The 17,624-nt window shown below is 30.5% G+C and overlaps 1 long non-coding RNA gene across 2 annotated transcripts in view; it reads right to left on the reverse strand.

Annotated features, from left to right (window-relative positions):
* LOC122534021 overlaps window positions 1-15,783 on the reverse strand; it is a 71,117-nt gene extending 55,334 nt beyond the window's left edge. For both annotated transcript variants that reach the window (XR_006307821.1, XR_006307820.1), the window contains exon 1: window positions 15,425-15,783. This is a non-coding gene — a long non-coding RNA (uncharacterized LOC122534021). The remainder of the gene's footprint in view (window positions 1-15,424) is intronic.
* Window positions 15,784-17,624: the final 1,841 nt, after the last annotated feature.

The raw sequence follows: 17,624 nt of genomic DNA on the forward strand, positions 1-17,624 counted from the left end.
ATTGTTTAAACATTATCTAATATTTCCAATAGTTTATTTGCAACAATTAAACAATAAATTCTCTTCTGTAATACTTCTAAGTGTTATTTAAAATATTTAAATAATAATTTATAAGAATTTTGAACAATGTACTTAAGAGAAATGACTTTAAATTATCGAATACAATAATTAATTTAATTGTTCAATCGTAATATAAAAATTGTGAAAATTATAAAATAGTGTCTAAAAATATTGTAGAAATAAAATAATTTAATTGTTTCAAATGAATTATTCAAATTGTAAAATAATGCATTTCGATGATATTTTTGTATATTAACAATTTTAACTATTTACTTATAACAATTGAATCAGTGATTGAATTACCAATCATTATTTCATAGTTTCAGTAATACATTTATAATAATTAAATTATTTTATTTAAAATAACGGAAAAGATAGTTACATAATACATATATTCCTTGCAATTTGAAACAATAAACGAGTGAAAATTTTTATATGTTGCGCAATTACTCTGAAGTGACGATCACTGCTTAACTCGATTTTTGACAACAGAACTTTTCTCCACATATTTTTCCTTTTAATATAAATCAATGCAGTTATAACTTAAAAATTAATATCGTGAAAGTGTAAATTTAGTTTTAGCCAGTTATAGATTAAAAAATTGATAGATTATTACATTTGACATTGTAACATATTTATGAAAGCGTAACCTTGCGATAGAAATCTAAAAACTATTGATTAGTATAATAGAGAAACTGTTTCAAAGTATTAAAAAAAAATTATCAACAGTTCCGGGTCACTGACGATCGGAATATAAGATTAACCTTCAGCGATACGGAGAGTCATTGTCAATTGAACTTCCGTCGTGTGCACATCGACCAAAATTTAGGAGTGTTTTAAATAATATTTCTGAATATTCTAATTGTTTAAACATTCTCTAATGTTTCTAACAATATACTTGCAACAATTAAACAATAAATTCTCTTCTGTAATGTTTCTAAGTGTCATTTAAAATTTTTAACTAATAATTTATAAAAATCTTGAACAATGTACTTAAGAGAAATGACTTTAAATTATCGAATACAATAATTAATTTAATTGTTCAATCGTTTGACATAAAAGTTATGAAAATTATTAAATAATGCCTAAAAATATTGTAGGAATAATTTTATTGCTTCAAATGAATTATTCAAACTGTAAAATAATGCATTTTGATGATATTTTTGTATATTTACAATTTTAACTATCTACTTGATTTAACTATCTAACAATTGAATCAGTGATTGAATTCCCAATCATTATTTCATAGTTTCAGTAATACATTTATAATAATTAAATTATTTTATTTAGAATAACGGAAAAGATAGTTACATAATACATATATTTCTTGCTGTCTTAAACAATAAACGAGCGAAAATTTTTATATGTTGCGCTTATATGTTATTCTGAAGCGACAATCACTGCTTAACTAGATTTTTGTCTACATAACTTTTTTCTACATAAATTTCTATTTAATATACATCAATGCAGTTATAGCTTAAAACTTAATATCATGAAAGTGTAAATTTAGTTTTAGCCAGTTATAGATTAAAAAATTGATAGATTATTACATTTGACATTGTAACATATTTATAAAAGTGTAACCTTGCGATAGAAATCTAAAAGTTATTGATTAGTGTAATAGAAAAATGCTGTTTTGAGAAACTAAAAAAAAATTATCAAGTCAGTTCCGGGTCACTGACGATCGGAATATAAGATTAACCTTCAGCGGTACGGAGAGTCATTGTCAATTGAACTTCCATCATGTGCACATCGACCAAAATTCAAGAGTGAGTTTTTAAATAATATTTCTGAATATTCTAATTATTTAAATATTGTCTAATATTTCTAATTTATTTCTAATTTATTTGTAATAATTAAACAACAAATTCTCTTCCGTAACATTTCTAAGTTCTATTTAAAATTTTTAATTAATGATTTGTAGTAATCGAGTCACTAATACATTTCTAAGAAATTTTCATTATCTGTATTGCATCGTTAACGACCGATAGATCAGATTAATGTTAATCGTTGTATTCGGTGACATTCAAATACGGAGACAAGAGTTCATTACGAATTGAATTTTTCTCCCGTGCACATCTAACGAAATCTAGAAATTTGAAAAAAATTATCAATCACTGACGAATGAAACTTATGATTAACCTTGAGCGGTGATGATACTCATTATCAATCAAACTTCCGTCGTGTCCACATCGACCAAAATTCAGCAGAAAAATTTTAAACAATATGTCTGCAACCAAACTTTCATCTACAATTCTGACTTCCACGATTGGTAAGTTACATGTTTTGGTTTCTTTGGTGTTGGGTTAATACTTGATCGTGATTATTTGAACTTGAAAACGAGTTCAATTTCCATGACTTGTATCGTAGTAGTACAACATATACTTTATTAGTTACCATTCTTTAACAATTACTGATATACATTATATTTCTGTATATACATAAATAATATTAGTCTAACAATAATATTGCAATTCAGAATTTCTCATTGAATCTATAATCTGGTAAATAATTTAGTCCTTTACTATTAATTAGTCAAACAAGAATAATTGTTCAATATCCTAAATTAGTCATTAGATCGATCAAACAATTATGCCTTATTTTATGAATACCATTCCTCTTTCTAACAAATTACTTAAATTCGATACAAGTTGAAATCTGCATGAGAAATATATGAAACAGTACTGATATACAATATATTATAATGAGACTCGTGCGTAGTCACCTCCACGTGGTGGGTCTTGGTAATTGATATCGTTTTACAAACATTAAAGTTTGTAAAACGTTATCAAGCTAAATTGTAANAACGATAAACTTTGATGTTTGTGAAACAATATCAAGCTAAGAACTGCGCAACTTACAGTTCAGTTTCGATCGTGAAAATTTCTGTTCATTTTCTATTTCACGATCTAAACTGAAGTGTAGGTATAACTAGTTGATAAGTAAACTATTTGACCCCCCAGCGGGGCACCGTGGGACAACGAGGGATATCGCAGGGACATCGAGGGATGCGTGCGTCTTAGTTTTAAGTTGCGTGCGTTTAGTTTTAGTTAATTATAAGATAGTTAGTATTTGTAAATTCATTGTGAACGCATTCTGTACAAAGGCACGTTTATTAAACTTGAGACGAAATTAGGGACACCTCCTCTCTTCTCTTTTTTCGTTCGTTGTTACTATTGTTACAGTCATTGCATTAGAGTAGAGATACGTTTGTTACTGTCATTGCACTAGAGTAGAGTTACTTTTGTTACTATCATTGCACTAGAGTAGAGTTTCTTTTGTTACTATCATTGCACTAGAGTAGAGTTACTTTTGTTACTGTCATTGCACTAGAGTAAAGTTTTCAACTTTTGTTGTCAGTGTGTCAAGTTGGGGAACTGCAACCCCGTCCGAAAGGACGAGGTAGGTTCTTGTAGTCTAGCGTCCTTTGTAATACGGCTCCAGTGGTTCTTCGGAACCCCACTGTGTCGTTGGGGGTAGCGCTAGGCTACTTGCCTCTAAGTGCTCGAACCTTGATTTGGCACAGTGGCAGCGAAAATTGGAAACTCTACTCTAGTGCAATGACAGTAACAAACCGCGGTTTCATTTCGCGTTATATCCCTTGCAAAACACGATTCTGAAGCGTGTTAATAGTTTCGTTCTCCTAATTTCGTTCAAAGTTCGATAAACGTGTCTTTGGTACAGAATGCGCTGTTAGAGTTGCGAATTATTGTACAATTATTGTGTAACTTTCATGTTGGATGAGTGTGTGGTTGGTATGAAAGGCTGCGAGTGATTGTGACATATTGTATGATTTGCATTCGTATATAATGTATGATTGTACGTAATGTGTGCAATTTATGATTGTATGTGATGGATTGGATGTGATGTATGATTGTACGTAATGTGTGCAATTTATGGTTGTATGTGATGGATGTGATGTATGATTGTACGCAATGTATGTAACGTATGATTGTATGCAATGTATGTAATGTATGATCGTATGTAATGTATGTAATGTATGATTGTATGATTGTATGTATTGTATGATTGTTAACGCGATCGTTATTCGGAAGACAGAATTCCATAGTTCAATTTCATACATGTGCTTTAGAGTTAAGATTTAGACTTAAGCTTGAGACTGAACTGTGGAACGTCTGTCTCCTTTATTCGTAACCCCGGGCAAAGTAGAACAAAATCTCGGTATTCCTTAAGAATGCCGAGTTATTTGAATGTAATGGAGGGTGGTTGGGATTAGGGCCCGGGCGGGTCTCGTGCGTAGTCACCTCCTCGTGGTGAGACCTGGTAATTGATATCTCTTTACAAATACTAAAGTGTTACAAACTTTAATATTTGTAAAACGATATCAAGCTAAGAACTACGCAACCTACAGTTCAGTTTATATCGTGAAAATTTCTTTTCATTTTCTATTTCACGATCTAAACTGAAGTGTAGGTATAACTAGTTGATAAGTAAACTATTTGACCCCCCAGCGGGGCACCGTGGGACAACGAGGGATATCGCAGGGACATCGTGGGATGCGTGCGTCTTAGCTTTAAGTTGCGTGCGTTTAGTTTATGTAAATTCACTGTGAGTGCATTCTGTACAAAGACACGTTTATTTAATTTGAAACGAAATTAGGACATCTTCTCTCTGCTCTTCTTTCATTCGTTGTTACTGTTGTTACTGACACTGCACTAAAAGTAGATTTTCCAACTTTCGTTGTCAGTGTGTCAAGTCGGGGAACTGCAACCTCGTCCGAAAGGATAAGGTTGGATCTTGTCTAATTCGGCTTCACTGGTTCAGAAGAACTCCACTGTGCCGTTGGGGCACAGACTACTTGCCTCTCTAAATGCTCGAACCCCGATTTGGTTGGTACGTTGACAAATCGCGGTTTCATTTCGCGTTATATCTCTTACAAGGCACGATATTGAAACGTGTCAATAGTTTCGTTTCCCTTATTTCGTTCAAAGTTTAATAAACGTGTCTTTGGTACAAAATCCGTTGTTAGGGATGCGAATTATTGTACAATTATTGTGTGCATTGTATGATTGTATGTATTGTGTTCATTGTGTGCATAGTATGAATTGTGTGCATAGTATAAATTGTATGAATTGTATGAATTGTATGAGTTGTATGATATATATGAATTGTATGAGTTGTATGATATATATGAATTGTGTGAATTGTATGAGTTGTATGATATATATGAATTGTATGAATTGTATGAATTGTGTGCATAGGATGAATTGTGTGCAGAGTATGAATTGTGTGCATAGTATGAATTGTATGAATTGTATGAACTGTATGAAATGTATGAATTGTATGAATTGTATGAGTTGTATGATATATATGAATTGTATGAATTGTATGAATTGTACGAAATGTGCATTGTATGTAATGTATGATTGTATTGTTTTATATACTGTATGTATTGTGTGATTGTGCGGGAGATGAACTTACTATTAACGCGATCGTTGTCTGGGAGACAGAATTTTATAGTTCAATCTCATACTTGCGTATTAGAGTTAAGATTTACATTTAAGCTTGAGATTGAACTACGGAACGTCTGTCTCCTTTTTACATAACCCCGGGCCAAGTAATATAAAACACTCGGTATTCATTAAGTTGAATGCCGAGTTGCTTGAATGTAATGGAGGGTGGTTGGGATTAGGGCCCGGGCGGGTCTCGTGCGTAGTCACCTCCTCGTGGTGAGACCTGGTAATTAATATCTTTTTACAAACATTAAAGTTTTACAACCTTTAATGTTTGTAAAACGATATCAAGCTAAGAACTACGCAACCTACAGTTCAGTTTATATCGTGAAAATTTCTTTCTTTTCTTTATTTCACGGTCTAAACTGAACTGTAGGGACAATTAGTTGATAAGTAAATTATTGGGCCCCCAGCGGGCCACCGATGGACGACGAGGGATCTCGCAGGGGCATCGTGGGATGCGTGCATCTTAGCTTTAAGTTGCGTGCGTTTAGTTTTAGTTACTTATAGGATAGTTAATATCTGGGACGACGAGGGATCTCGCACGAACATCGTGGGATGCGTGCGTCTTAGCTTTATGTTGCGTGCATTTAGTTTTAAGTTTCGTGCGTTTAGTTTTATGTTGTTTTGCGTGTGTTTAGTTTTAGTTAATTGTAAGACAGTTAGTATTTGTATATTCACTGTGAGCGCATTCTGTACAAAGACACGTTTATTTAATTTGAAACGAAATTAGGGATATCTTCTGTCCACTCTTCTTTCATTCGTTGTTACTATTGTTAATGGCATTGCACTAAAGTAGATTTTTCAAATTTCGTTGTCAGGCTGTCAAGTTAGGAAACTGAAACTTCGGGCGAAAAGACAAAGTTCGGTTCTTGTAGTCTAGCGTATCCTTTGTAATTCGGTTCCAGTGATTCCGAAGAACTCCATCGCGAGAAATCCAATATAAAATAACTCGGTTACAAAGGGGCTGTAGTACGCGCGTTTCGTGACTTCTCGCGATGAACATCCATTCACGACAGTAAAAACGTTTCATTATTCCGAAGTGTGCTTTCCATGGAAACAGGTTGTCGATGCATGAACATTATTCTGCCATCTAGGCTATCCCCTTTCGCGGTCATCCTTTCTTTCTTATTTTTCCCGCAACTTTCGTTCCGACCTCACCGAGATGTTAACGTATTGATAAGCAATACGAGCATTGACTAACTAGGATAGATCCGATATCCAATGTTTTATTGTGTCCTATGCTTTGGAAATCATCTGACTAACATATCTGTGTCACATTCTACCATGTCGATTTAGGCAAATTTTGGACCGTCGCTCTGTGTACAGTAATCGGTGAGCCGCTTGGGCGACCTAAATATGTATATGAAGGTTATATCCGTGTGAGTTAGAAATGACCCCGGTACGGGATTGCGAGCTTCGGACTTTCGAGGGTTAATAAGAAAATATGCCGTCATTCATTTTCAAGTTTCTTGACAGTTATATTGCTTTCTAATTATTTTATCACAATTAGATGTGTTCAGTGCATAATTTTTTTTTTTTTGTTTTTGAAGATGTGTGACTTGAAGATGTATTTATAGTTTTGAATATAATTGTAACAAGTGAAAATCCAAAAGAAATCATCATTATATTGGACAAAATTACTTAAGATAAAATCACGATACATTACACATCTACAGTTGAGAGTAGGATTCATGCGAATCTTGTACACAATTGAATTTAGTCTATTTATTGTTAATAAGAGTTGATATTTTTATTTTTATTTTATTTTTACTTTTATTCTGATTCATTTTTTCACATTAATTTTTACTATTGCCGCAATTTGGTGCTAAAAAGGTAAATAATTGAACTAGAAAAATGGGAGAGTCAATATGTAATTACAAGGAAATTTGACGTATGTTTATAAGTATTGAAACAATTAATCAAGAAAATAATGTTGCAAGTATTAAGTAAAAATTGTTATTCAGATGTAAACGGCTTAAATATTTATTCTATTTTATTTATATTTTAAATATTTTATCTATTTCCACACCATATATTCATGTTACATATTTTGAGAAACAAAATAGTAATGCAGACTAATACAAGTGCATGTAACGCTGTGTAACGAATATTGAATATTAACACTAAAGGTTTTCACAAATTGATTTCGCAGGTTTGTTTCAAAGAGAAACTGATAGATCGTGTGGAAAAATACTATGAAAACGTGGTTTCAAAATGAAACCACGAAGCCAGAAAGGGTTAATGCAGCTTTTCGGTAACCTTGTGAGCAACATCTACTTCGTTAGATCGAAGTTTCAAGTTTTATAAAAAATTCACTGAAATTTAATGATGATTCATCGTTCGTTTTACCCTTTCGTTCGATCTACTTTTTTACACTAAAACAATTATTATATATAATACAATAAAATAGTCATATATATATATATATATATATATATATATATATATATATACATACCTTTAATTATGAAATTCTTAATTATTATACCTGTACAGTTAGAAACAAACACACTGTTATATTTCGAATACTTAAAGTAAAGAAGAAAAGTTCTTGAACATTTGATGAATCTTAGTTAGTTAATTAAAATGGAATCATTTCTAAAATATTAACAATTAATCAAAATAACGACATGAAAATTTATAAGAATAATAATGTTAATTAATTGATTTATTCATTGAAATTCAATAATTTCTAATACGTTGACAATGTTCTTTACATTTATTTCAAAGGACATATAAGTAAATCGAAAACGCAATCTTATGAAAATCTATAGTGCATAATCACAATATGTAAAGTGAAATTGAAACTAATTCTGATTATAATTATAATAGTAATAATAAAAATAACAATAATGCATTTTGTACACTTTAATTATGTAATGATACGGTAGACTTCGTGATCTTTTATTTCAATTTACTTGTTTTTCAATCAAGGAAATTTAATTTAACAAATATAATTTTTTCAGACTATCTGCAACATTAATTAATAAATAAATCAGTGTGATTTTAAATACGTGAGATTCACAAATGTACGTAGACCTTTGTGACTGATTACATTTGAAATTTTATATGTAATGATCCAATGATAAACTATATAAATACTCGATTCAACGAAATCTGATAATCGGAAAAAATATTTTAATAATTTGACGTGCAGTTACTTCGAGGTTTGGCTAACGTATTCTGAAATTTTCTTATTTGGACTACCCTACTTTCCCCTCGTAAACAACACTACTCATTGCTCGTTTAGCATTCTCAGCAGAAGAATCTCGTTCTTGTTTCTTGTTGCATCCAAGCTTCCTGTCCCTTAGCAGTCGTTCTAGTTTTTTTCCTCATTTTTATTGCTAATTACGAACGAGCTGTTTCAGAATTTGGGTCATCCACTCAACTTCTGCTTGTTAGGACAGAGACGAAGATGCACCATCGGATTCTGCTAGAATTCATCCATTCCCTTCTACTATTTTGCATTTCTATATCACACGTGCACTGCGCTATTTTCAATTAAAATAATTTGCATGCTACGTATTTGAGAACAAATTGTATATATTTTGCAGTTAGCGAATTGTTTGTTGAATTCGAACGAATATGATGTTAGACAAGGTGGATAATCAACTGATCGTTCGTCTGGAAGTAACAGCACGTTTGAATGCAAATTTTCCCTCCTTGGCAGATTTTTTTATAAATTAAAGTAATAATTTAATTTAATAATTGAACTCTTTGCGTTCCAAATGCGAAATCAAAAAATCTTAAAAATGTATCGATATTAATTAAAAGTTAAAATCTTGAAATAGAAATTAGTAATAGAAATTTACTTTATTCGATATTATATTTTATATAATAGAATATATCCAGGTGTCCACTATAGAAAACTGAGAAAATATAAAAAAGAAAAAAAAAGAAAATTCACTCTTTCTCAAATCGTTAGTTTATAAGCTTCTCTTTATCGCAAAAATACAGAACACTGTTACAAGTAAACAGCCAGATATTTTGAATTTCTTATCAACGTGACTTCACGAGAAAGATTAATTTATCGAGAAGATAGTATGAATTATTTGAACGAATACAATACGGAGCATCAACCGGAGGATATAAAATATGCGATATAAAACGTATGATCCCCCTCTTGAAACCGTGAAATTCTCCTCTTGGGGAATCCCTGAATTAGAAGGAAACAGATGGACAAAAATACGATGGATTCTTCGTAATAGGGATATGACATAAGTGACTCGCATTCTCCTAACAATAATACATACTGGATGTCTCTTACTTTTCCGGGAAAATTGTGGAAGCATAATCTACAAGTGAAGATAAGAAGTTTGTAAATGTTTTGTGACAAAATTGTAGACGAATATTGAATACCTGAATTAATTCAAAGCTTAATCATCTTACATTCCTTGATTTCTATTTATAAGGAACACTATGAATGAAACGAAAAGTTTAACTGTCTACAAGTATATAATTGCAAATAACTTCTATATATAATACAAAAGTACACACGAAGAATTCATTCAAAGCAAAATCTTCAAGAAATTCCAAATGTAATAAATTTCATGTTACACCGATGTCATGGAAGGTGATTATTTTGAAATTATTTAGAAATTTTCAACAATTCTCGTCGTTCAAAATTTCCAGACTCTCATTAAACGTTTGTAAGCAATTGTGCCTGATGTACAGATAGTCGATATTTGTCTCAATACATATTTAATATTTCTTCTTGTTTTTATTGTAGATTAATCAATTTTATTCTAGATGATTTTCTTGTAGATTACGTTAAGAAACATCATGCAACAATGAAAAACGAATTTTTAAAATCGCTTGACATCAGAATTATTAATCCCTGCACAATATTTCACAATAAAAAAGAAAAAAGAAAATAAACAACATCCCACGAAATTCAATTTCATCTGCATTTCTAATTTGTCAGTTTTATCTTTCCATCATCATTCGTAACACCTCTCGCATATTCCTGTCTTGAAAAATTGTTACAGATTCTTTTGAATAGCAAACAACCTCGCGGCAAAGCTCCCTTTACCGAGAATATTATTTGACTTCGTTCGAAGTGATCCGAGGTTGCGCCGCGGTTTTTCAAGGGTCGAAAGTAGTAACTGTGATGGCGCAGGTGACGCAACTTCCGGTTTTATCAGAGATTCCGGCGGATGGGCAATTCGACTTGGCCACTTGCTACGAACTTCGAGGATATGCGGATGTAAGTGTAGCCATCTAGTTTTCGATTAAACGGCTGAAAGTCAAACGGCCTTCTCAACATTTTGGCGCCACGTTGCACCGAGGCCACAGAGTCCTGTCTATTTCAACAAAAATGAAATCATTGCGGTTCGTTGAACAATATTGTGCCCGGATGGAAAATATTCTGCGTTCAATGTTAGTTCAACAGGTCGTTCGCGTTTCATTCGCAGCAACAGCTGTTAATCGAACTTTTGATTGGAGAACGATAGTTTCGTTAGCTCTGGAATCGAGAATTTTCTTGAATTTCTACTTTTGCGTGTTCCTTTTGAGTCGGGGATTCCCAATCAGCGGGTAATTCCCAAGACAGGAATTTCAAGAGAGAGTAATCACGGTTTTATCGTATACTATATTTAGGTATTGCGAGTCGATCGTGGTACGCACTTACGCACGAAAAAGAAAGACAATCACGGGTTTCTCATTAACTGTGACCTTCGTTGGAATTAAATGCATTTAAATAAAACCATTGGATTTTTAGCATCGATATCTTGAAATAGAAGATTTTATCTGGAATGCAAAAGATTTCTACATTTTAAGAAACGACATTCTAACATATGACGGGAAGAATATGCGAAGTAAAATGAATTGGAAACCACTGATTTCCAATGTTTGACATTATAATTATAGGATTATATATATATGTATATATTTTTTATTTCTTTAAATTATATATATAGTTAATTTGATTCAGGGTCTTTGTTTCTTATTTTCAATCTTTGCTCCAACTTCGGAATTAAGAATTTTCTTCACTCAGTTTTCACAAAAAAGGGTAATGTTTCTTTTTTTAAATATAGTAAAATTTACTGACGATTTTTATTACTTGTAATCACAGTATTTTTGTTCATCAGAGTAGCCTTGGAATTTTCTTATAGATCTACATATGTTTGCATTTTTCTTCGATAGCTGTTAGAACTGATGGTATTTATTATTTTCAGTTATAGTATATTTTTTCTTACATCACTTTTGGAATCAAAAGTTTTCTTGAAGTTCTAGTTTCATGTCTTTTCTCAGTTTATTTCAGTTCACGCGAGATAAATGTAATTTTAAAGATAATTAAATTAATTGGTTTTGTTATTTTCAATCATGGTATTTACCTTTGAAATCGAGAACTTTCTTGAAGTTCTTGCTTTTCAAGTTTCTTTTAATTTTCAAGTTATTAAAATATGATTTAAATTGAAATAATATAATTTTCAATGAGATTTGCAACACCGTTATAACAAAATTAAACGAAACTCACGTTTATAATAAAATTTTTCTTGCAACTGAATCACGCAATTTGTGTTAGCAGATTCAATTGAATAAAGTGGTAACCATTTTATGCCTCCTCAACACAAGAGGACTACCTCAGCCGTTTTTCAAAAGCCTGAAATACTTCAAACTGCTGAGCTACGTCAATATCGTTATTACTTTCATATTTAGCCTCATTATTAGAAGCACGTACGATATTATGTACAGTTTCACTTTTTAATTTGAGAAAGCTTATTAAATTCTCCTATAACAGGTTGGGATTGGAATAAGTTCCTAAAAGCATGCTTCCTAAAACTTTAGTTTTATACTAAAGATTATTAATATTCAAGACACAGTCTCACTACGTTCAAGCTACTTAATTATTTTTTATTTCATTTATTCGTAATATTACTTCATAATATTATTACGAGTATTATTATAATTAATAAATGATTTTCAATATTTATAATTCATCTAAATTTTATGCATTTGTGGAGAATATACGTAAAGATACACAATATTTACATAATATTCAAACATGCATAAGCTATCTAAAATATAGTAGGAATTATAATAATAGAATTATATAAGAATTTTCTATGTAATTTTAATGTTTTACATTTTTTTTAAATATATTTCCGTGTAAATATTTTTATATTAACCAGCGTCACATATACTACAATATTTACAAAATCTTTAATCACGTTAATAGAGTTAATATACCGTTTCCATTCTGACGACGTTGAACTTCTGTGTAAATGGTACTATTAAATTTAAATTAAGTTATGTACATTTATACGTCGTCCCTATAATAGAACGTTCGAATAACAGAGTGTTCGGATAGTGAGGTATTCCGATAATAGGACTTAGAGACTAAATTGTACTCTCACCTCAGTAGATAATATAATACATATCACAATATATAGAATTTTCATATATTCAGAATTTTAGAAAGCATTTACAGATGTTCGTCATTTACTGAAATTACTAAATTCGTAGTTTATTAAATTTATCAAGCTTGTATTGCTAAAATATCACGTTAGCAGTCTGGATATGTCTCTAACAAGTGACTTGTGAACGTAATTTAATACGTTATTATAGTTTGTGAACTGTATCAGTTATTAATTGGAAAATGTTATGTTATCAGTGAGCTGATCATTATCTAGCTAATGATCAATATTGTAGAGCTCAGTCGATAGAGACATTTATAATACCACCATTCATGTAGATATGAAAGCACTAGAGATCTACAATTAGCGAAATGAATTATTACAAATTGCATAGTAATTAACCCTTTGGGTGTTTAAGCTATAATGAAGTATTAATCATGTAATCAATAACAAAATTGGTTTAGTTGTTAAAGGTTCAAACAGGATAAAATATTAAACAATATATTATATATTAAAAAATTATATGTTTAAAAGTGAATGCATTCTTAATTTTTCACATGCTTTTCGTTCAACATTAAACTGTTAGACTTTCGATAATTTACAATTTAATTTGATAAAATCGAAGCATTCAAACGATTAATAAACTGTAGTTTCTTATTTTATAGTAGTATCTTTTTATAGAAAATTTTACATAAAATATGCAGAAACATATAAAGTATTTATTACAGTATACATAATAGATGAAATAAATTTCTATTTAGGATTCGTTTCCTTAGTTACAATAGTTTCAAAATGTTTCGGTATATTCGATGAAAAATTATCGATATTTTGAACTCTTATTAACTTTGTGAGAAAAGTCAATCATACGACAAATTTTAAAGGATCATTGTAAAGAGGAAACTTTAATTTTTCGATCTTTTAAAATTTGTCGTACGATTTCATTATATAAAATTAATAGGAATTTAAAATATCGACAATTTGTCGTCGAATATGTAAAAACTTTCTAAAGTCACCGTCATAAATATTTTAAAAATTTGTAAGTTAGTAATTAAACACGTTCGTTTATAGCTAGGGATCTTCAATAATATTATTTATTCGAACAAAATTTCAAAGAAGTATATTTTCATTAAAGTGTAAAAGTCTGATATAGCGATATGAAAATAAAAATACAATGTGAACTAATTACAACATGAGTTCGTAGATATTTTTCTCTCCTTAATTTCATATTTACAATCGAAACAATAGTTCTCTGTACAAGCATAGCAACTTCATTTCTATTTAGCACGGTATGTCCCTTTACTACTGGCGGAACAGATACAAAGCATGTCGTAAACTCAGTGTCAGGCAATAGTAAGTTTCAAGTATCGACACTTCTTGAAGAGGAACAAGTTATTATTGTATACAACGCCACACAGTGTTTGCGAGTCACACGTTTCAAATGTACATGTATATTGTAATATATGTATTTAATGAAAAAGAGTTCAAAATTAAATTTTGAAACAATGATCATAAATTTTTAAATAACATGGTAACAGAGATTTTGTTATCTAAATAACTTCTATCTATTTGTATATAGACCAAATTATAACCAATGATTTTAATTGAATATCAATTATTTATTTAAAAAACAGAATTGAATATCAATTATTTATTTAAAAAATGTCATTTTTTTATTGCATAAATAAACTATTTTGTACGAAATTCTCAATTAATATTATTCAAGTATGCGATTAACACGATGTTTAATCATCTCAAAAATCAATAAACTTACTTTCATGGAGTTGTTTGTCAAAAGAAAATAACATAGATAATCGTGAATTTGAAGAGGAAATTTTTAAATTAACACTTACAACTGTCATTACGTTCAAAATTAATATTGTTAGTAATTGGAAAAGATTTTGCTGCCAGAAGAGATTTTCGAAATATGTTTCATTCTCCATGCTGGGCAATAATACAATCTCTGTCCAAATTCTATTCTTATTTTCAGAGATCGTAGAGATCAAACATAAGATGAAGAACATCTTGAAAATTTCTTCTGCGATTGTGCAATACCATTGTGATTCATTGTATAACGAAAAAATAACAAGTTTCGTTCGCATCGCTTAATTTCCTCTCCTTTATTTCATCAAATATTTTTTTAAGAAGAAATCCTATAAAAAAAGTGTTTCGTGCAGAAGTTTCTTCTTCTTTTTATCACAGAATAAACGTTCGTAAGGAAAAATATACTTTTCCATTTGAAAAAGGATCGTCAAATAAGATTTTCAAATAACGCGAGGACGTTTAATAAATGAAAAGCAGTTGCTCGTGACACTTCTCCCTCGAAACTTTTATATTAAACATTTTTGCTGGAAAAGTCTAGTGTTAGAAAGAATTTTGACTAAGTCGAAAGGTTCTACTATTTATTAGCGTGTGTCGTTAAAAATCACTTATTGTCACACTAATTTGGTTAAAAAATTTTAATATTTAAACAGGGTGTGTCGAGCTTCTAAACGGTAGTATGTTCATCGCGTTTTAATAAAATAACTTTACCTTTCATCGTGAAATATCCCGTTTGCAACGAGTTAGTTACACAGCTACTTCACAACCTGGTTCACAAATATTCTCAAGATCACGTTCGATCTTTGTTTCTTTCGCGAACACGGATTGTTTTTCTACGTACATTGTTTCACTCTGTTATTTACGCTCAGTTCCCACAACACGAAAACGTGTAAAAGAGTAAAGAAGCGTACGCGAGAAAAATTTCACGCGCAGCGTATTGCCGTAAACGCATCCGACGCGAAATTTTACAAATGAATTCAAGTATTGACCGATTAGACGGAAACGAAAGAGACTCGCTTGATATCCTTGCCCAAGTTCCGAAGTGACTGGACGCGAAGTCCGTTCCACGAGAGCACGTAACAAGCATTATCGTTTGCCAAATCCTCACAAGTCACGTATTCTCTACGACCAGTTGATAATGCAGACTGACAGAATTCTAGTGGGAATTCGATTCAATGACGCGCTCCCTACTGCGCTTGGATTCCAGCAGAAACGTCTCTGAACGTTGTTTCATTCCGTAATCTTTTGTCGATTGTACATTGGCGAAAATATGTAACGTGCTACTGGATGTTGTTTGATCAAGGAAATGATGTAAGAGATTATTTTCGGGACGTTTGTTGTCTGAACAATAATGAAATTATGGGCCAACGTGTTGTTATTTGAAATTCTTTCCTGAAAATCGATTTTTGTTACTAAATTCTGGCTTTTTAATGTTGTACGAAAATAAATTCCAAGAGTTTATTTTAATATCTTAATATAGTTAATATTGATATTATTTTTATTTATATTTAGTATTGTTTCGTCATTATCTATTTTTTATTTTGATTGGATAATTTTATGAAAGAAATTAAAATATTTGGGATACTAAATAGTTGAAGTATAGGATCCTTAATGAGGAAAATGTGTGTTTCTTTTAATTGCATAAAGGAATATATAAATGTATCTCAATCGCATTGTAAAATCACTTTTTTTTCAAATTTTAATTTCGTTAAAGAATTAATTTTAATAAAATTAATTAATTTCGTTAAACAATTTTTTTAATTGTATTAAAGAATATTCCTATGTTAATTAAATTTTTTTAATTGTTAATTAAAAATTAAATCTATGAGTGTTTCTTCGATCAATTATACACAATACAGAAACACATGCTATCAGATGTCGATCATCAAATAAGAAGAAATTATTTTTAGGACTTTTAAAATGTAACAATAGACATTTAAAGCGTAACAATAAAATGCATGGTATCTCTGGTTATGTAAGCGAATATACTTTTAATTACATTGTAGAATATTCTCATTAAAGATTTTTTTTTAGAGTTACTCTAATCTAAACTAAAAATAATTAACACTTTCAACACTATACAGGAACAATGTAATCATCAAGAACAATGCCTTTGAGAAAAATCTAGCACAGCCATTCAGAGATCAAGTCGTTTTGACAAGACTTATAATTGCTCGTAAAAACCTCAAACATTTGTAAGTACGTCATTAAGCTGAATGCAGACTAACAAACAATTATTCACATGTGTCTACAGACAATTCGTACAACATGATGTAATAAAACTTAGCTCCTGAATATCTCCGTTATTTTTAGAGATATAAAAGAATTTTGTTAACAAAAATTGTTCAGAATAGAAAGGACTATAATACGATATAATAATTTTTTTGTAATATTAACTATAATACGATATAATAATTTTTTTGTAGCTTACAGTTTCGGAAATTGCAAACTCACTTCCATTTTCTCTCCAAAATCTCCAAATTCAGTTATACTATTATAAATATTAATAATTACCTTAACTCCTTCTATACTGAACAATAATTGTTAATGATGCTTTTTTCAGATTTTCAAAAATAACGAAAATTAGACCCCCTTGTATATGTTTTAGACAGTTCACAAGTAACGAGAAATAAAAATACAAGTCCAGAGACAATCCTCGAACAAATATTTGGTTTGCACTTGGTTTCCCATTGAAGTGGAAAACAAAAGGCAATATCTATAGACAATCATTCGTCAGTCAGGATTAGAGTAAACGAGTAAACTAACAGTAAATACATGATATCTGTATATCGTCAAAATACGTATATACTGTTGGTGTGAAGTTTAAAGATGTGAGAAATTTAATAAAATTTTCAGAAATTTAAATAGAATTTGAATAGACATTTTAATAAAATTTTCAGAAATTTAAATA

Source organism: Frieseomelitta varia, unplaced genomic scaffold (genome assembly GCF_011392965.1).
Source record: "Frieseomelitta varia isolate USP_RPSP 00005682 unplaced genomic scaffold, Fvar_1.2 scaffold_567, whole genome shotgun sequence".
Lineage (NCBI taxonomy): Eukaryota > Metazoa > Arthropoda > Insecta > Hymenoptera > Apidae > Frieseomelitta > Frieseomelitta varia.